The sequence below is a fragment of the Bombus terrestris genome, chromosome 16 (assembly GCF_910591885.1).
Source record: "Bombus terrestris chromosome 16, iyBomTerr1.2, whole genome shotgun sequence".
NCBI classification, from domain to species: Eukaryota; Metazoa; Arthropoda; class Insecta; order Hymenoptera; family Apidae; genus Bombus; species Bombus terrestris.
The window spans coordinates 3,358,060-3,379,664 of record NC_063284.1 but is presented as its reverse complement, the minus strand read 5'-3'; the positions used below and the strand labels follow the sequence as shown (position 1 = coordinate 3,379,664).

The window sequence follows — 21,605 nt, the reverse complement described above, 5'->3', positions numbered from 1 at the left end:
CAATTTTGTTTAGCTGGCACTGATGAAATTTGGCTTTTCGATCGCTGTCGTTAATTGATTCGTTAAACGTCAACTGATATGTTCGGTTCATGTTACGTCACTTCGTTTCCGAGTATTGGATTTCATTTTGTCTACATAGCCTATACATTTACATGATAAACATCACTAATGATGGATACAAACACGATCCTTCTATCGAGTTATCTGGTTCCAATCAGACGAAAACAGTTGCGTCGGTCTATGGCCAAAAGATAACACTTGAAATTCCATGAAATCTGCTCAGAACCTGTAAGGTGCCCCTAGACATTTCCCTAGATTCACATCCGATCGACGAGAATTTCGAAGAACCGAACTTGCACGTTGCAACGATTCTCGAAGTCCCCTGCAAACTCGCCTAGAACTTCTACGATTCATTCAAACTCACCTAGGATTCGTATCCAGGATTTACTTAATTGACTAACACCTGGAAGAGCCGAGCCTGCACGGAGCAGAGACCAGGAGGATATCTCTGAAGCTCTGTAGAGAGCTGCACCGTGCAGACTGTAAAATGATTTACTCGGATGCATTTAAATCCTGATCAGAAATTTGCCTAATTAGCGAAGAGGCGGAAGACCTAGAGAACCGCAGATGAAAGAGAAGCTTTCAGAATCTGCTGGAATCACATTCGAATTTAGCTAGGGCTGCCTAGATTTCGATGCATGGTTAATTAGGGAAAAGATCAAAGATGTAAACCGTCATAGGCTGAGCAGGATCCCTCGGAATTCCACTAGGAATTCACCTGGAACCTTGGAAGCGCGTAATTCAGCAGCTCGCTTCCTTCAGATTTCGTGAGATTCGTACGCGGCGTTGTCAAAGACACGTCCGGAGACAGGAAGTGCTCGACATGGTATTTTCCAATCGTCCTGGGAAAAGAAACGTGCCAACTATCCCGCGGGTCAGAAGGGAAGAGCAAAAGGTGGGAAACGCGGTTTTCCTTCGTGCGAAGGGCCGTGTGTTGCACGTGAGACACGGCTTATCGACGCCCACAGGGATCCGTGTTTCCGGCGGCGTTCTTGGCGCACCTCTGCAACAACAACAACAACCGGACACAGAGTGCGTGACGACGACAAAATCAGAGATAAAAATTCTCGCGGCGCGCAAGGGACAAGTATTATTCGCCTGTCGTAGTAGGATCGCCGCGTCTCGTCCTGAAGACACTAGGCGAATTCTTGAACGAGAACGCGAACGTGCGTGCGCATTCGATCACGATACATCTCTTGCAGCCAGCTGCTTCTCTCATGCAAATTCCCACCTAATTGCAGATCGCTGGCCGTCGATAACGCGTTTACGGGCAGCCAGTAAATTTCTATAATAACAGGCCGCCACGGGAATTTCTAATGAAGAAATTTGCGTGGCCCTTCCTTCAACAACCCTTTATCCCACCATCTCAGCATCCGCCGTTTTGTTCTCCGTGGCAACAGAATTCGCACGTTCGAAATTTTCGTAATCGTAGCTGCTGAGAAAACCACTTGGACGCTTTTAGAGACGTTTCACGATAAGCGAAAGGTATTTAATTTTCAATTTCCAGAGAATATTTCGCTACAGATCGTTTAGCAGAAGAATGAATCCTTATCCGGATGCACAATCATGTCTGGCTCCTCTGATCGAAACGATACATCTACATTGCCGACGTAGCTATGGTTAACCTATATTTTTTCAGGTTAACAGAGAGCTGTTCTGTACATCGAAGCTTCGTTAGTATTTCACGTTAGACCATTTTAACCGAGCGTTTGGCCAACTTGCACGCTAGAATTTTCATGAAATTGAATTCAACGAACTTGAACCTAACCTAACTTTGCACCCTCGTAACCTACAATTCAGTCATGTTAATCATTTAGTTGGAAGGTAAACTGACCTACATCGGCAGCTAGCTTTCAAGAGAAATAACATCCGCGATCGACGTTTAGGCACGCGCTTGTTATTTCTCAGAATATTTCTCGAACAAAATCGTTATCTCGAGCATTATGATTATATAAATACTAAAAAAGCTCGAGATTTTGATTCATGAATTGATTCGACATTGATCCCGGTTCGTAAAACTTCGTATATGCAACATGTACGATCCTAACCTCAACCAGATGGTCGATAGATGTCCATGTTTAACATTTTCATTTACGACCGCTCCAGATCCTTTTCACCGAGAGTAAAGTACGTGCAGGATAGTCTCGTGATCTATTTAGATTTTGGACGACCGTTATTCTCTTTGGCGTGTGGAAGCTCAACATCTTAAGGGTTTGTCGTCGCATAAATAAATCTTGCTCATCTCTTTGTCTGGCCCGCGGCTCTGGGCTAGAAGGGAAACGGTGAGAGGCGGGATCGAAACAGAGAGAAGAGGCTGATCCTCGTCGTCGACGACACGGTCTCGTTGTCTGCTGTACGCACATTTACACGGGAGCCAATATTTGCACGGCGGAGTTGGCATCAGTTTCCTTTGGTCAGACCTCTCGATGCCGCGTCGTATTTATCGTGCAAACGAATGACGATCCCGCCGGAACTTCGGTATCAGAGCGACGCTATCAGACGGTAAACGGCGAACTACTTGATCCGGATAAATAAAGCGAAGATAGCCGAGAAAGATACACTCTCGCGGCACGTCGATTGATCAGACGGAAATTTCTCACTTGATCACCACTTCTCCGTAGCCCCGGAGCTGTGTGCTCAAACACGGAACTTTGATTCTCTTGAAAAAAGTTACTATTTATTCCCTAGATGCGTCGGACCCTATCGACGAAGTCGAGACGTTCGAATTGTGATCAACAATGGAGACAAAAGTTGCTATTTATTCTACAGATATTCTAGATGCCATAAAATCGTCTTTCTTTTTTTTCTGAAAGATAAAATATTAACTTGCTCTTCTTCCTTTTAAGAAAAGGGCAGTTACTAAAGCCTGAAATTTTATAGCTTGGACACTAATTAAGATAAACGACAGGAAGGAAAAACTACCATCTAATCGTTGGACGGTATGAAAAGAGGTTATGTTATATTAGCCTTTTCTTTAAGCGATGAAGTGCCTGGAATTTTCGAGTTTGGACGTTAATTATGGAAAACATTAAGATACGTTCAGAAGCTTTGAAGATAATCTAGCCTGTCCTATGCTATTCGCTGAAAAGCCCTGTGTGCGATGCTCAGGCCGGCTTAACGCCGCGCCCCAGTGATTAATCACTCTATGATCGCGATATTCTTCGGTCTAATGCGCCAGTGGACGCCGCGTGGCAACACTGTTTACACAGGCTTTTTATCTCGTGAATCGAGGAATCCCCGGCAATTTTCTACTGCAATTTTATTGGTCGGTAATGCAGTACCTATTAACTTTCGACAAAGATCTTACCGATCTGGCAAATCATTGGCTTGGAACTCGATGAAAGATGCGTTCATAGAGTGTGAAAGACAGAGATCTAGTGTTTTTTGCGGTCATCGTTTGCACGCAGGCAGGCCTGCCTTTGACAGGTCCTAGCACCACCGTCGAATAAAGGGCTCCTTCTTTTTATACCAACTATCTGCCACGCTCTAAAAATGTGAAAGTCAAATTTAAGATAACTTTAAACGTTTCGAGTATCACTCTGATGCTTGTTGCGATCTTTTTTCATAGTAGTCCCCAGATATATCAAAAATATTTAGAATGTTTTACGTTCTAAATACAATTCTTCGCGAACAACGAGCTTGATGATAACGTGGAAATAATATGGAATAATAAATCTTCGATTAGTTTCAAAATTTCTGTAGCAAGTTTTTGAAAATCTTTCAAAAAATTGTACGGTAGTTTGAAATTCTCTCCAACGAGATAAGCGGCGTCCGGCGAATCATTATTGAATTAAATGGTCTGGAAAATTTTTGAGATACTCTGGTTCCTTAAATTAACGAAGTTGCAAAAGTTTCTGCGAAAGTTCTAGCGCGCTGCAGCGGCGGACTCGAAGCATTTCAGATTATTTAAGACGGGGCCATCCAGGCCGGGTTATCTGTCGCGAATAAATCCGTTCGTTTGCTTATTTACACCGGATTACTCCCGTTTCCTGCAACTACAGGCCATCCAACTACGACCTAACCTCCAGCACAACTTTTCAGAAATTCCTAGCCTGTTCTCATTCACGTTGAATAAATATGAAACAACGTCTCTTTTATTTGTCGAAAAATAACAAATTCAACAGATACAGAAAAAAAAATAAAAATATGTATAGTCGAGATTTATTCAACGCGTACAACTGTTGGCAATGCTGTTCGTTCACGGAGCGATTGCATCCAACAAAAGCCACTGTGTGATCGAATAGCCCCGTCAAAGGGTTAAAACGATTGGAAAATCTTTTTAAACCTAACCTCTGAGATTATATTTTGAAACGCCCTAACCTATACTTATTCACTTTCAACGAACATTCATATCGTTTTTATTTATCTCGAAGGGAAAAGAAACGGAAGATAAAGGAAAACTTATCTCGCAGTTGAGATACGTTGACCGTAGGCAACGGTTGGTAAGCCTATTCTCACTAGACCCGCAATTGCACGGAACAAAAGGCAGCACGTGATCAGATAGGCTCGTAAAAGGGTTAAATCGGTGCAAGAGGGAAGAAAATGGAAACTTTTGGCTTTCGATTACGAGCTCGTCCCCGCGTGATTAATTAACGGGTACTCGGCCCCGTTTATTTGTCGTCGCTCCGTCACGCCTAGTTCTTTTCTTTGCCGGGATTCGATCGATCGAAAAAATTCCAACAAAAACACGGGTCCGTGCCACGGTCATAAAACGCGGGTGTAAAACAAAACGTCGAACGATTGGCCCTGTAAAAACGTCCCTACCCCGGTTTCAGTCGCGTGCTCGCAACCCTCATAAATCCCCAACCCACGAAAATTTTCCCCTATAAAACATGGAAGAAATGGATCCCGCGACAGATATAGAAACATGCAGACGAAAATTCTTTTGTACGCGTTACAGTGAATGTATCCATTCGATAAATATATCTATACACTTCGCATATTTGCTTCGTAAGTAAATGTATTCGTAACTGGTGTTATATTTAGATTTTTATTAACGAAATTGTATAAACAAATTAAGTATTCAGGGATCAGAGATGGACAGTAGTTACTCGTAATCGATTTCTGTAATTAATTATTTAATATAATCATAATAACAGTAGTTTGTTGTTGATAAATAAATCACGATTATGTATGTGTAATTTTTAAGCAGTAATTTTTAAATCATTCAATGACCAATTTATATTATATAAGCATTTGTAATTTGTATATTTTGAAAATTGTATAATATGGCTTCTTTCACATAATTTCGATTGCCTAACATTATGCGATTTGGTTGAACTAAAATATTCATAGCATTGTTATTATGGAGAAACTACACATTAAATCATGACCAAAAATGTAATCGTTTCACGATGAATGATTAATAAATTAATCATGACCATTGGTTACAATTTTTCACTTTTTCCCCTACTCGTTAATGAATGACCTTCTATCTGATTATTAAATAACCAGTAATCATGATTAATAGCCTGATTTACATTAATTACAATTTTCAATCATTAATCAAGTTTTACACAAATCTGACACTCAGTACGGTGACAGTGTGCGTTTTTAATTGTAATTTGGTAAAAGTTTCTACGAACGTTTCGATTATCATCTAACCTCAAAATTGTTAAGGCATCTTTTCACGAACGTTTCGATTATCAACTAACCTCAAAATTGTTAAGGCATCTTTTCACGAACGTTTCGATTATCAACTAACCTCAAAATTGTTAAGGCATCTTTTCACGAACGTTTCGATTATCAACTAACCTCAAAATTGTTAAGGCATCTTTTCACGAACGTTTCGATTATCAACTAACCTCAAAATTGTTAAGGCATCTTTTCACGAATGTTTCGATTATCAACTAACCTCAAAATTGTTAAGGCATCTTTTCACGAACGTTTCGATTATCATCTAACCTCAAAATTGTTAAGGCATCTTTTCACAAACTTTTCGATTATCAACTAACCTCAAAATTGTTAAGGCATCTTTTCACGAACGTTTCGATTATCAACTAACCTCAAAATTGTTAAGGCATCTTTTCACGAACGTATCGATTGTCATCTAACCTAAAAATTGTTAAGGCATCTTTTCTCCTCAATATTTGTCCCTTTCACTGTGATATATATGCAAAGTACACCGATATGTTTGGATTTCCAAGCGCTCCTTCTGCAGAAAGCTGTAACTCGCCTGATCGTCATCGTAAAGTGAACTGTAAAGACTTGAAAACAGGACCCACCCGAACGATGTTAGGCTTCAGTCACCGTCAGGTTCGCTTGAAACGAGCCACGAGACGTGGCGGCGCTTCAGGGGGTTTAATTTCGCCTTGACTGATGTGCAACCATTTTCAACCGTTTTTATCTCCCTCCACTCAGAGAGATTATATGGTGACGTATACGTACGATCCATTCTGATGATATCGAGGAGGAGGCAGGCTTCTTTGACTGACCGGTAGGCGTGGCCAATTTCATTTGAAGACCGACATCCCATCACATGGCTGGTAACATCTAACTAATTAGCTTTCTCTGCTAGTTACATCTGACGTGCAACTGTCTTACCCTAGCTAGCGAAGCACACTATCGCTCGAAAGTAGGATTCTTGGTCATTTTGTTCTCTCTACAGCACAATTTCATTCTTCGTTAGAGCTGTCATAGAATATTATGGCTCGATAAAATTTACTTCTCAAAGTTGATGTACGATAAAAGAGATTGGCACGTTTCGTTGTCAAGCTATGGATAAAGTAGAGAAGATCCTATCAAATTGATGAAGAGCCTATTATGAAAGAATAATATTCAAAATTACTTGATACTTTTTAGAGAATCTTACGCAGGATGAACACTGCGATACCGACTGTCTCTATTTATTTCACATAGGGGTTAGAGATTCCATTTTTATATCATTTTAAATAAAAGTTTTGTATTAATAATTCATATTTTATTCATTGGTTTGTCATTAATTCATACATTAGTAACATGTACTGTTCATATAATTTTTAGTTGTAGTATATATAGGTACACTGTATAATTAGATCTACAGATCGATATCTGCCGTTTGAGTGACTCTCGTGATTACCATGTTCGCATAGATAGCGCCTCACGGTGAATGAACGAAAGTGGTACCATTGCTAGTTGCAACGTTCCGTGCGAATGACACGATCGTAATTAGACTTTCCATCCATCATCGGACAGGTTAAGCTTATAGATTAAGTATATGATAATGCCAGTGAAAAAGAGATAGATAGTGACGGACTTGGAATCAAACTCTGCTCGACCACTCGTCCGTGCCATCCATATAGCGAGCCTACTCGTTTCGTCAACGTGATTCCGTGGCTTCCTTTGTGCTTTCCTGGCTATTCTCCCCACGGTCGTACTCTATTGTAAACGCGTATACCATTGTCACGATGCATTAAAACGAATCAGAACTGTGAAATATCATTCACTACCACTCATGAAAATCCGCCTTTTCTACTCGGTTACATTAAGTCCGCTATTAATCATATTTATTGCCACAATTTATTTCCCTTCTTTTATTATCGATACATATTTATCATACGAAGGAGTAGAATAATATTCTTTAAAAAAGAACTATTCGCGAAAAAGATGGTGGAGCACACCTAACCTCAAAGTTCATCTTTGGCCACCATCTTTAAATCATCTCGATCGATTCATATTTTTGCCTCTACCCTTTTACACATTTTATACACCTAATTTGTACTAATTCGCTGTATGAAGATACTTAAAGTGGATAGATCAAAAATAAAATTGATACTTTAGAATAGTGTAGACTAGAGATTTAGAGAGTCTGTTCTTGTTGAGTGCGAATTCAGACTACGCTTTAAAGTGCTTCTCAATCTCTTATAATTCTTCTTTCAACCATCTAAATGAAAGTTCATCTGTTACCGATAAATGATAATCGTTCGATAAACTACCGATACAACAGGTCTTATCTTTTTTAATCGTCCGCTTCGTATACAGCCATTTATCGGGAAATAATTGCTAAACGAAACCATTTACAGAAAATCGTATCACCAAAGTCAAAATATCTAAAAAAGGGGAGAATGTGGCCAAACACGAGGCAAGGTCTCATTCGATCCTTGGAAACTTGGATGAACACGGCTAAGGAGCAAAGGGATCGATTTAGCGCGGACAGCCAGCCAGCATCAAACAGACGGTGTAATGGAATAGATTCCTTTTTGTTTTTCCTACATCCGACCATGAGCATCCAGCCGGAAAAGCTTTGCAGTTTGCCGGGGATACCCGGTTCGCCGGTTTAATTACCGATCCGATTGCGGCGCTACGTTGCAGTTACTCGGCTGTTGCGACGTGCTAACGTCGTCGTTCCTTCCTACCTTTCTAGTGTGAGTGGGTGGTTTGGCTGAAAAAAGTCGATGGAGCGCCACCGAGCGGATTAAACGGAACTGTACAATGCCAAAGAAGGAAGAGAAGGAAAGAAAAGAGCCATTGTAAATAGATACCTGTGCCAGCAACGAGGAACGCCACACTCTTCTCCCGTCGACGAGAAATCGAGCCTCGATTCGAGCAGCAACTCCAGGCGATGAACGAGTCTGCTCCTGCACTTCGTTTTACCTTCGTCTCTCGCTATCAACACGATATTTTAGCGGTTCATCCATGTCTCCTCGAAGGCGACAAGTTAGCTCTCTGCATTCTGATGACTGTAACAGGTGCTATGCTGTACATCAACAATGGATGCGCTATATCAAATATAATATAACCAAAAGTTAGTCTGGAAAAGATTCTTAAAAATCATCAGCTTTCATTGTTGTTACACGAGAATCCGCCCTTAATGAGAGATAGATCATCATTTCGTAAATATCCTGTATAACGAAATTACGGTCGTGGGTTAGGTTTTACCAGTCGGCCATTATAGGATCCTAATTCGATTGGAAGGTTGGACAGGGGGAGGAAGGAAGGAAATTCCGGCCGTGGAACGATAAGTTTTGGCGGATGCGACGTATCCGGTGATTTAGCATTGTTGCCGGCCGCCCGTCGTCAATGGACGCACGCAGGTAGAACGACACACGTTATATGTCCTTCTATCCTTGTCTTTATCGATTTCCGATCGATTCCCATTGTGGACCATTCGCGTTATTCTACCTCTTCTCCACCTTCAAAAATCCTCTTGCTTCTTTTAACGATACTGTCGAACATTCTTATTCAAATTTAGACCTAGCCCTTTTTGAGGTTAGGCACCCCACTCTTCCAGCTTTCCCTAATGTATTGGTTCTTTAAAGAGCCACTCGATTATCCAAGCAGACAGATTTCGTTAAAAATCAGAAAGAAGCATCCTCAGAAATATTGGCGATACCTCGGATGAAGATGATTTTTTTTCAGATTTATAGCTAAAGTTCCTTAAGCTCTGGTTTGCATTTATTCAGACTCGAGTACGAGCCTCATTTCACTTCGAGAGAAGTTTGTAAACGATCCTCTGTCGATGGTCGAAAGAGTCTCGGCCGGGTAGATGGTTTAAAACGTCTAAGTATAATCCTCAAGATGGCGGAGAGTTAATTACTACTGGAATTCCCCGGTAGCTGGTTGAGACTTTGCCTTGTCAGTTTACAGTCGATATAGCTATATAGGAGTTCTTAAATGTGGGTTTGTGGAGTGACAGATAACATGATTATCTTGGCAGACTACCGAGTTCAGAATCTCGATATTCCGTGTCAGGTTAGGATCTTTGTTGTCTTGTATAAATCTAACGTAGAAGAAAAACACTAGGGATTTTCTAGATAGCTTACCAAACACGCTCCCAAGGCGATCGGTTGTCACTGCTGAACTTGAGAACGAAACCTAATTTCGAGACTGGGCTCAAAACGAGGTCTAGTTTTTTTCATTTTTCCCTAGATAGGTTAGAGGTTTCCCTTTCAGTGAAGCTTAACTGAGTTCAATCCACGTTATCAATTCACGTTCTTTTTTCTTCGAAATTTAATCTCTGTTGGCTAAATTAATTTCTCTAGCTATTCCTCAAAAGTACCAATATTTAGATAAGTCACGTATAAGTAAAATTTTTTAATAATCCTCCGATTAAAAAATTCCCAGACACACTATATATATATGTATATCCAAGTACATATAATTTTTTTTTAAAAGGAGGAATAATTTAACCACCAAAAATCTCAATTTCTCCTAATAATTTTCTTGTAGATGTACAGGCACGTCGGTAAAGCTGCATCGAATCTTTTCTTCAGCAATGCTCGGATAAATCTGCGATGATACGTCAGATATTTCTCAAAGAATCCAAAACGCCTGCCGTTCTGTCGGTTCGATAATACGGTTTCAGCCGTATTAGTTAAAGCCGCGGAATCGTCGAGCGGTTCGTCCGTTTTCCAGCATCGAGTAATCTCTGGATATCTTCAGATATTCCAAGCATCTTTCGAGGCATGAATGCGTAATATCCGAGGAAGGCGCAATTAGAGGGGGAACGTTGTGAATAAATAAAAACGAGACAGCTCGAGTCTCGCGTCGCCTGGGGGAATTTTTATCGAGAAACTTTTGTTATGATAAACCGGCTGCACCGTAAGTGAACGAATGACGGCTACCAGGGGAAGATGGAATCGTCGAATTGTTCGATGAAAATGGCGACTGGTACGCCCTTCTTTTCATCTAGAAAAATAGCATTTTTTCTAATCCAAGGGTAGAGTATTAAAGTCATATTAAATATCTTCTTCCTCCGTAGAAGGTATAGACAAAATTCTAATAAGATTGCGACGTTTCATCATAGATTAAACTTCTTCCTATCTTTTTAGTCTGAGAAACAGTGAATCAAAGTGATACCAGATTAGGTTAGGTTACAAGCCGCCCCCTCCCGTTTTCAGCTCGAAAAAATAAGATTCGTTCGATAATCTGGTGTAGTGACATTTTTCAGTATCCGATATCGTATAAGAAATGGACTACATTTATATCTTTGACTTACTACGTGTATGATCCAGCAATTTTAGGTTAGGTTACCAGACTGTCGCTTTAGTATAAATCAATTTATCTCTTATAAATCGGTGACGCGATTCAAAAATGATTAGAAACCACTAGCGCAGAGTATAATCTAGCAGTGTGATTAACTAATAGGATCAAATAATTCCTACATCCCTATGAAGACTCGGTCGGTAATCTGATCTAGTGACTTTTTCCAGCGTTCGATATCGATCCAGGTGAATTCACCTCTAACTTAAGGTTCGATTAGCTCCGACAGAGTAAAGATTCGTTGGTAATTCGTCGGAAGTCGTAGCCTGTCCCGTGGTCGGACGATTACCCGGGGATTGAAGTTTTTCGCAAAGCTGGTCGACGGATTAATCCCCCGAAGGAAACGCGTCACGGTTTAATTCTTCAACGGTGGGATTTAGAGTCGCGCGCGGGCCAATCGAGACGCGCGATTAAGAGCTAACAACGGGCAAAGAGCCGAACAATCGAGCCCCGAATACGAAAGACAGGAGATTTAAATGTCTGCTTAAAGGATCAGCCGATAAGACGGTTTCGCTACCGGGTTTCATTTGACATTTAAATCGAACCGAATTCCACCGATCCTTAACCCTTCCGCTATCCTACCGGAAGTTCTCAACCGGAAGTGTACTCTGGTATACAGGTCGAAGCAAATTTTTTAAGTATGAAAGAAACGCTGTATAGTTTCTTATAATTAATCTATTTCTTTTGATTTAGCTACTTTTTTTCTTTTTTCTTGTGGATACCGCACGGTTTTTTAGATTTTACCTGACTTCCAGGTTATTGCAAACTGTTCTAAATTGTTTCAGTGCTTGTTCCTCAACGAGTCAACCAAATTTTGTACCTAACAAACGCGCCGCGGAATCTATGAAAAAAACATTTGAAAAACGAGGTCGTGTATAACGAAGCCTCTGAAAATTACTTCGCGCGTTTGGATTTGTTTCGAAAACTCTACGCAGTTACGACTGTTCCCAATTGGGTAACATTGGCGAGCGTTTAACGACCGAAAATCGAAAGACCAAGAGGTGAAGGTGGAGGGGTAGGATGAAAAAAATATCGATAATTTTCCCAGCCTATAAACGCGTGGCCCAATAAATAAGATCTCTTAAATAAAAGCACCGAGCATAAATATATAAATTACACGGCGGGAAGGGCTTTAATTAAATAATGCCGGGGGAATTTATGGGCAGCGTGATTCGATATCAGATCAATGTAAAAGAGGGACGCGAAATCCGTTAGAAAAAGAGAAAAAGATTGGTTGTGGAATTAAATAAAAATAGAGAAAAAGGAACGATTGAAGAGGAAAAAGAAAATTGATCGAACTGGCTTTAAACAACTTAAGTCTATTTTCCATATTTATTCATATTCAAACGCGCGACAATTGTCCAATCTGCCGGATAAATCTGTTACCCCAATCTGGTTTCGCTATACTTTGAGTTTGATATATATATATCGTTAATGGAGCTTAATACGTTGCAAAAGTAGGCTTCTACATTGACCGACTGGGTTCGAATCTAGTGAATTAGGTACGACTATGTTAGTAAGTTTGATAAGAACCTTGCGTTTAATGCATTTTATGGGATTTTACACGAACAACGTGTTTAAAGCAAAGATGAAACGGATTTGTAAATTATTGAAAAATATCCGAACGGTTCTGGTGAAATTTTCGAATATATGAATCGTCGAATGCATTTGCACGGTAATATTTATACAGATTATTTATGCTTCCTATTACGGAGGAAATTTTTATAGAAATTGTAATTATTCTTCGTTGATGAATATTGATTTACCTGATTTTCGTTCGTCATGTACTGATTCTCTGATAAATTATTCGTAACATTTAATATTCAATATAACATAACATTTACAATATTTATTTCAAGAATATTTTAGCATATTGGTACGTTGATAATTCAGTAATCTGCCTCGATATAAAAATTTTATTCCATTCTGCGGCAACGTTCGTATTGGGATTCAGATCGACTGGAAAAGAAAGGGAGGATTGGGGTGAAACAAAAATTGGAAGTATGGAATATATGAAAAATTCTCAAAACCTGTGTGCGATCTCTTACCTCTAAAAAAGAAACCTTATGTTTTATAAATAATTTCTTGGTAGGAAAAGAGGAAGAAAACGAAGTTGAAATGACGTAGAAATTCTGAAACCCCATAAAAATATTTCTCGGTAACAAATTTCTACGTTTCAGTAAAACTTTTCTTGGTAGGAAAAAAACTGCGAAATCCCTAGAAACCGTGGGACAAAGAACAAAAACAATAGTATATCTATGCTTTATCTAGTTTATGAGATAGTGCAACGTGATCCACTGGACGTTTCTAGCGATCGTTTCACGCACTTCGTCTCGGAACAGCTAATCAGATATAGGTCCACCGATACTCGATCGGAATTGCCGTTTTTACTGGGTGTTATTATCGTTTTAGCGGAACGCCGGAGGGCTGACCGAATTGCCAGGGCGGGGAAAAACGAGCCACGGCTGAGTCACGTTCCTTTTTTTCCTCCTTCCCGACTAGGAAGTATCGAGTGAGTCATTTATACACCGATAAAAATCACGGAATAATAAATGCTGCGGGTACGAAGCCATCATTTAATATCGTACACGACCGATCGAAATAGTTCTTCCGACGGTTCCACCGAATAATCTTAGCCCACTTCACTGTCCTGTATCATTAAGTCTTGTTTTAACTCGCGGTAACTTACATTGACGCGGATTAGGATCTAGAGTTTGTTCAATGGTCAAGTTACGATGTTTGATCTAGATTAGGTTTGATTCACAATGTTAGGTCTGGGTTACAGTGGTAGACTTATGGTTTATGGGATGTTAGGTTTACGTTAGAAACCACGTTAGAGTGTTGGGCTATGCTGTTTTATGCTGGACACGAAATTATAGTGTAAAGCTGTACTAGGCTTGAGTTAAGTTGGAATTAGAGTTCCATTTGGTCTGAATTGCGTCTGACTCATGGTTAGCTTTCTATTAGTCCCCTATTAGCGTAAATCTCTAAGTTAGAGACTCAAGTTTGGAATAAACCTGTACCGAGTTTATATTATATTTGACTTTAAATTATATCTGTTTATATAGTGAGTCTCTTATTTATGGTAAATTTATGTTAAATCCACGTTAGAATTTTCAAGACAGAGCTAAGTATATATGCTGTCAGATCTGAATTATGTCTACATAGGATCTCAGCTGGATCTTCAGTTAGGTCTGCTTTAAGTCTGTGTTACTCTGAAATCTATAGAAACTAACTTTGGGTCGGATCGATATCTGATCTATATTAGGACCTAATTGCTATTCCAAAATGTTCCACAATGTATATACTGTCATAGCGGATTAGTTGGTCCATAATTCTGGAAATAAAGACACATCTAGCTAAAATTAAATAAATGTCCTAACACTTTCCAGCAGTGATCTATCGAAGCTAGATTAAAATAGTTCTAACCTAGATCTTGCGTGTTCCAAAATACGTTTAAAAATGTGACCCAACCAGTCAATTTCTACCGAATCACTCTGATTATCGAATCAGAAGCGTCGAGCTTATTCAGGAGTCTGACTGTCAGTCCTACTCTCAGTTAACCGATTCCCCCACCATGAGCAGGCTAGCTACTTCTACATATACATACATCTATATAAGACATTCATATGAAGATACGAGTCCCTTATACTACTAGATATAGTATACGCAACTGCAACCTAACCTCACTATGAACAAGCTAGCAACCATTAAATATACGTGTCTCTCACTCGTCTCTCGTGTCCATTCGACGCCGGATTTTTCCGATAAAGGATTATGTCATTCGGCTATTTATAGAACAATTTTTCTGAAACTTGTCGACTTTGACGTGCGATTGAAATCCGATATTTCTGGAGGAAAATTAATGCGAATGTATGCGAATGACAAAGAGCAAAATCAATTATTTATACTTTTATTTATTGATGTTTTATCATTATTCCAATTTGACACACGACGAGGGGCACATTAAGTTGTGAAAATAACGAACACGCGAAGAGGAGAAGGAGGCGCCAGTTCGACACCTAACCTGTACAAATCTCGTATAATTGTACAAGCAACCAGTCACCAGAAGAACGACAATTTTTCTCCGACTCGAAAGAGGCCAACGACGAGATAGACGCAACGAGACGATACAATTTCTCACCGTCGCGCGTTCCAAAGTTTTCCCTGCGACGTCTCGCGGTAATAACGGGGAAGACGTCGCGTGCTTTCGACCGCTTAAACGGTGACGAGTAATAAAGGGTGTTGCGAGCTGACACGTAACGCGTCGAGGGTCGTCGACACATGGGACGTGCTCTACAGTAGGATTTCGGAATTTCTAGAGATCCTCGTGCCACGCTTCTACACGGCGAGTTCGCCATTCGCTGACCCCTCCCCCCCTCCCAAAACTTCACCCTTGCTTTTCTGCCTATTACGAGATTCGATTTGGACTACTTAATATTCATGCGGTCTTGAATTATAAGAGCGCTTTTGTCATGGAGATTCGTGAAGCGTAACTAAGGGTGTTAATATTGGAAAGACCAGTTGCGTGATCTTCGTCCATCGACGAATCGATAAAGATTATTAAGATGATAAAAATTATTTACTTTATATTTGGAAATACGTCTTACGAAATTACGCATTTGAAATGTCCCGCTTAAAATTGTCGTCCAATAGCGGTCAATTATTTAATTGATTGATTCTTCTAAATACAGATTTTTATTGGAATTCTATTTTCACATATATTGCAAGTGAAATAATTAATATTTTCTTGGTCATCCGACGGGTGTCCAGCCGTCTCTCTGAGCCATTTTATTTTCGACGAGTAGCGTCAAAGCTGCATTCACGTTCGCCTCTGCCCATTTTCCTTTTTTCTGTTTTGAAATTTCTAACATTTCTCTTTGACGAAAGGTAGAAGAGGGATTAAATGGACATTTAATTTCATTTCAATCGCCAACAGATTGAACCTATAGATAAAGAAGATTTCGTTCGTGCCGGTCGACGGTTGATCGGTCAGTGCTGGACGACAGTTGGATAGCCGATACTAACAAAAACGCGGGAATGTTATAGATTATAATGTATATATACAAAGAAAATTGCAAAACTGCTAACAAAACTTAATAGACTGTATAATGGAACAAAATCATTTACTTAACTGAGAAACAAAATATCAACCCTAGAAAGTATCTTTTAACAATCTAATGTAACACTATCAATATAAAGTATACTATTAACGTGTCAGAACAGCGAGAACAATAAAATAAACGACGTAGCTCCGAAATATGTTACACGAAATTGTTATATTCGTTTGTTCGTTCAAATAAAGAAATAACATCCAGTGTAAAAAGCCAGCACTAATTTCGGTCGGTATTGCACGACTCTGCTCAGTAGGTCGATGGACTCGTCGCGAAACGACTAAGTAAAAAAGATACAGTTGCGTATAAAAAAGAAAATAAAGACCGCTCTGAAATCTGAGAAGCACAGTCGCCCAAAGGAGATTTTTAACCACAATAAGACGTTCCTCTCGAAACAGGTCGAGTTCCGTTCGAAACACTTTTTGAAACGACCTATAGCTTCTGTGGAAGATAACTGCGTGCGAAGCTTCAAACGGGACACCCGATATATCGAACATGAACTGTAGACTCTTTGCTGCAACCCACTTACGATATTAACAGAAGGACATAAAAAGAAAGGACACAAAATCGTCAGCTTGGAGGTCCATCGACAGGCTCGTATCATTTTATGGTAAAAAACGTATCGATCGCTTGGCTAAGAACGAAAATAATGGAAGAGGTTATGTTGTACGATTCACCTCGTATAAGTTAGGCTAAACTATATTAGGTGGCAAAAGCGAGAAATTCTACAAGGAGAAAAAAAGTGAAAAAACGTGTTCTTCCCCGATGGAATTCGAACTGGAGCCGCAAAAAAGAGCAGACCCCTGTTTTCTTGCCCTTTTATCACGACAACCGCCATAACGCCCTTCCATTTTACGCCAATGTACGTATATATCGTAACAGAAGTGGATGGTCAAATGGTCATTCCGAATACCGAATGGAATATTCATTCGTCTTTTATATTCTTTGGACATTAGTCGATAACAGATAGATAATTTTAGTTAATTTTCGACAAATTTAACGAGGGCAGATTTCTGCAAATTTCGTGTCTAGCGAATGTGACAATCCGCTGGTTCGCGAATCATCGAGCAATTTATAAATGTTCGTAATTACTTCTTGCTATTATTATTACGCTAATTTCCAGCAATTTATATCCTTATGGCACATCATCTGTCTATTAGGACAATTAGATTTAACAAGAAAAAAAAAAAAAAAAAAAAGAAATTCGAATCATCGTTTGTTGTGAGCTTCTAACCTACAAAATAACTCGAACAATAGAAACGAGGATTTCCAAGGGAAAGAAAAGTGCCAATTTTGGTACTCGCGTCGTTCGTCCTTCGACCGAATTATCAACGTCGTCGAATCCGATCAATTTTCTACGTTGACAAATTCCTACAGCCAACGTACTCTAACGTCGTTTCACAGCAGCGACCAAAACTTCGAAACAGTCTGGTCGATTTCGCGAAAACTTGCGTCTTCTGGATAAAATCCTATCGGGGAAACGTGGTCCGAGGAAAATTTCATACCGGAAGATTTTCGATCTGGAAATTCGGCGTTGTCAAATTTTGAACAGCTGCGAGCTGTTTGATGAGAGGACACTTGGGAACAGTGGCGGGATAAGCGACGGTTAACCCGAATACCTCGTGCCCTTCGGCTTGGAAACGATTCGAATGCGAATCTGCGGGATCTTGGTCGTTGCTGGAGGAACGAGCAAAGGGATGGGGTTGACACAGATCGGTGAAAATATTATTTTAATAGAGGTAGGGAAGTTGCCTCGGTGGTTGTAACGCGTTATCGAATATCGTGCTACTCTCTAGAACTAATTACATAGTTAAAGAGTTAATTATTGCAGGAGAACGAGGCCGCGGTATGCGGAATCGTTGCAGTGTAATCCGCGTACCCCGACGTACGGTTCGTACACTTTGCCCTTCGAGCTTACGTGTCTTCTATTGGGTTGGCAACTAAGTGATTGCGGATTTTCTCATTACCACCAATTGTTCTCGTTTTAAATCGAACTCGCGACCAACCACGATCCAAGTTAGATCACTGATAGATAAACGAAGGATCGATGGAGCTCGCGCGATAAGTTTGACCTTGCCATCGTCCAGGACATTGGCACAGTCGTTCTATTCGTTGTTAATTCTATTGCATTCGTTTGCTTTAGAACGAACAGCGAGGATCCTTTGTGTGCAGTCGTTGTAATGAGATTATCAAGAAGCAGAGATTAAGTACGCGATGTAACTGGATAGCGGGACAAAGTGCAGAAACAAAACAATAATTACCAGGTCGCTTCTAAAAATTTCACGTGACGTCAACGAAGCGTGTATTTTTACACGATGGAAGTTTGCTACTGACATCGCCATCGGTTCTTTCCACTCATATAGTGCCCAGTCATCATAAAACATTAAAGATGAGTTAAGATATATAACACGACCTGAACGTGGAATTACGAATTCATAATGCATTTTAATATCTTTTTTACAGTGTGGTATCGTTTATCTTATAACTTTATTTAGTCATAACTGATATTGTAACTTTTTAATTAATTTTAACACCACTAGATTGGTATATTTCATTATATACTGCACTTTATAAAAGCAGAAAAAGTGGCGCAATTAATTGGGGACAATTCCAGCTAAACAATAACTGATAATAACAATAACAAAAAATAAAAAAAGATCTCCCCATTCGGTTGGCTAAGTGTTAAGAAGTACAGTTATTTCTAGAACAAAGAACTGTGTGAAAGAAAAATATAAAAATAGCTTGCTAAATATGTACAACTATATGTGAAACTAACAATTGTTCTAATTTGATTGTTCAACGTATAAAACTCGTTCGATATTCCTATATCAGATCTTACACAGCCAATACTTGAGATCCACTCGATGGATTAGTTTATTAACTCGTCACATTCCCTCTATCGGCGGCACATACCTGCTTATTTGGCTTGAAAAGTGCACGTTCACCAGGGATTCCCCTATGGCCGCACATAAATTTACGATGTCCCACGAAACGGTCATCGATCTCGCAGCGAAGAAGGAAACCGAGAGCCACCCTATCTCTGGTGTCGTTTATTACTATTATTAAAACGTCTCCTTTCTTCCTTTTTTCTTTCTTGTTCCACGGCCACACGTGACTAAAGGGCGCGTGAGGCGAATTGGAGGGGTAAAAAAGACCCGATGGAGCTTCTCGTTTTCTCGCTCGACTTATGGTTTCCCCCGATATCGATACACCTCCCTCCTCTTCTCTTCAATCGATTCACTGACTCCCAGTCTGTGACTCGCAATCGTCACCAAGTTTTTCACTTTGTAGACTTTCAACCGCGTGGGTACACGTTGGACGATGCTTACGGATTATCGAAGATATTATTGGGTTGACGATAGAACCATCGAAATCCTTCGATTCTGCCACTTACAGCGTCCGTCCTCCACGACTACTCTTCGTTTCATTCGTTTCGTTGACCATCGAGGCATGGCGACTAAGTGATTGCGGATTTTGTCATTACCACCTAATGATATTGTCCGCAATCACTTAGTTGCCAACCCAATAACATAAACAAGAGGTATCCTTATCTGACCGAGCCGAAGCGTTTCGACGATAAAAACAATTCGTTTAGTAACCTGATACCGCTGTTAGCCACGATGTGGAAACGTAAGACGATGTCGAAGACCGCCGACAGTAAACACTCGCGTGTCTCCCTTTGTCATCGAAGGTTCTCATTGCCACGACCTCGTAACTCGAGACATACGACACCGTTTGCCCTTTGCAATAGCCAAATGGTAGCAGGTAGCCGATGCTGGCTGGCATTTAGCTGGCTTCGCTCACGGAACGTACGTGTACGATTTCCGTAAAACAACACCACGACGAAATTAACCGACTGTCCAGACACCGATGGGGTTACCGCGATGACACCTGCGAGATTCCTCTTTTCCCTCTTTCTACTCTTTCTCTCTCTTTCTTTTTTTCTCTCTCTCTCTCTCTCTCTCACTCTCTCTCCAGCTTCCCTATTCTGTGCATAGGCCGCGTTTCATTTCTCGTTTCAGCGACCCTTCGACGAAAGAGCAGGGCTTCCTCTGGGGAGACACGATCCTGGAGAGATCCAATTGTCCACGTGGATTTCTCGTTTTTTTCTTGCTCTTTCTTTCTTTTTCTCTCATTCGATACGTGCCACCCGTGTCTGATCGCTTTAAAGGCCTCCAGCTTGGATTAAGATGGCGCCCGTGTGGCTCGTATCCGCGTATAATCCGAAAGGTTTGTCCCATGGTAACAGAGACGCGCCACGCTGATCGACAGTCCGAATCTCCGCGTTTATCGCGTTCGTTCGATGGATTAATTAGCACCCTTGACTTTGGTCGATAGGATGGTTCGCTTAATCAGAACGACTGGTAGGTGAAAGAGACGTAGAGGGGTACTTGGGATGACAATTCCTTGGAAGCCACGTCGAGCACAGATTCCATCAACTGCAAGTTCGACCTTTGATGTTGCATGACAAAGGAAACTACTACTAGCTACGGATAGCTAACTTTATCTCTCTATCTCTTTCTCTTGCTGACTCGCTTAGTCTTTGTATCTACTTGCAAGATTAATTGTACGCGATTAACGGGAGATTCTGTGTTTCGTTAACCACTGTGCAGACGAATTTGGGTAATCAGAAACGTAACAGGAGTTGCAGGAGCTGTTAGTCCTGTCTCATTTGACGGAGGAACTCGTGTTACACGGTTCTCTCTTGATTTAATGACTGTCAGCAAAGATTCCCATGTTCGCTCTCATGCGCCAGGTTTACCATGGAAAAAGTCCTCTGCGACTAGTCAAACAACAAAAAGCAAAATCCACACGAGCACAGTCAGAAGCCAAGAGAGCAGGTCTGGCCTCGTGCAAGCTGAGATGGATTATTCGCGCTATTCGACGTTTGTTTTACCAACAGAGACCCGAACAATGAAGGTAATAAAGCGGAACAAGTCAGTCGCTTCAAGCAAGCTTCCTCTTCCACCATTCTGCCGGTTAAAAATTCTCCAAAAATTCACTCGTAAAGAAAAATGCATCTGGAAGAAAGTCTGTACGTGGCACGTCTTAGTTGCAGGAAAAACTCAGGGTTCCATTCGTTTAGATGGATCACATGAACAAAGGGTCAATAGACAAATAACTAACGTTTATCGACACTTGCATTTTTTTATTTTATTTGCATATTTAATTGCTATGTGGAACATTTTCCAAGAAAAAGATCAGAACTCTTCAATTTTGGCACTTTTAGTGTTTTCTAGAACTGTAATTTATTTTTCCATAAAATGACTGGTTCATTTTTTGCTTAATTTCAATTGCAGTCCAATAATTGGCAGATAAAGTAGATCTCTGAAATGTCCTAAGTGCAAAAACGACTGAGTTCTTGATCTCGAGCGTGTAAATGAGGGATTTCAAGTTTCGTTAGCCGCTGTGTAAATGAATTCGAGGACGTAGAAGTGTAACAGGGCTTGCAAGAAGAAGCCCTTCTCCGCC

The 21,605-nt window shown here is 40.4% G+C and overlaps 1 protein-coding gene and 1 long non-coding RNA gene across 5 annotated transcripts in view; one reads left to right on the top strand and one right to left on the bottom strand.

Moving 5' to 3' along the window:
- Window positions 1–21,605, top strand: part of LOC100650751 — a 122,297-nt gene that overhangs the window by 86,668 nt on the left and 14,024 nt on the right. The gene's annotated exons all lie outside the window — the stretch shown is intronic.
- On the bottom strand, window positions 6,996–19,848 carry LOC110120210. The gene is made up of 3 exons (XR_002308859.2): window positions 19,047–19,848; window positions 8,520–8,717; window positions 6,996–8,419 (listed from the first exon to the last, which is right to left on the bottom strand). It is a non-coding gene; the product is annotated as an uncharacterized LOC110120210 (long non-coding RNA).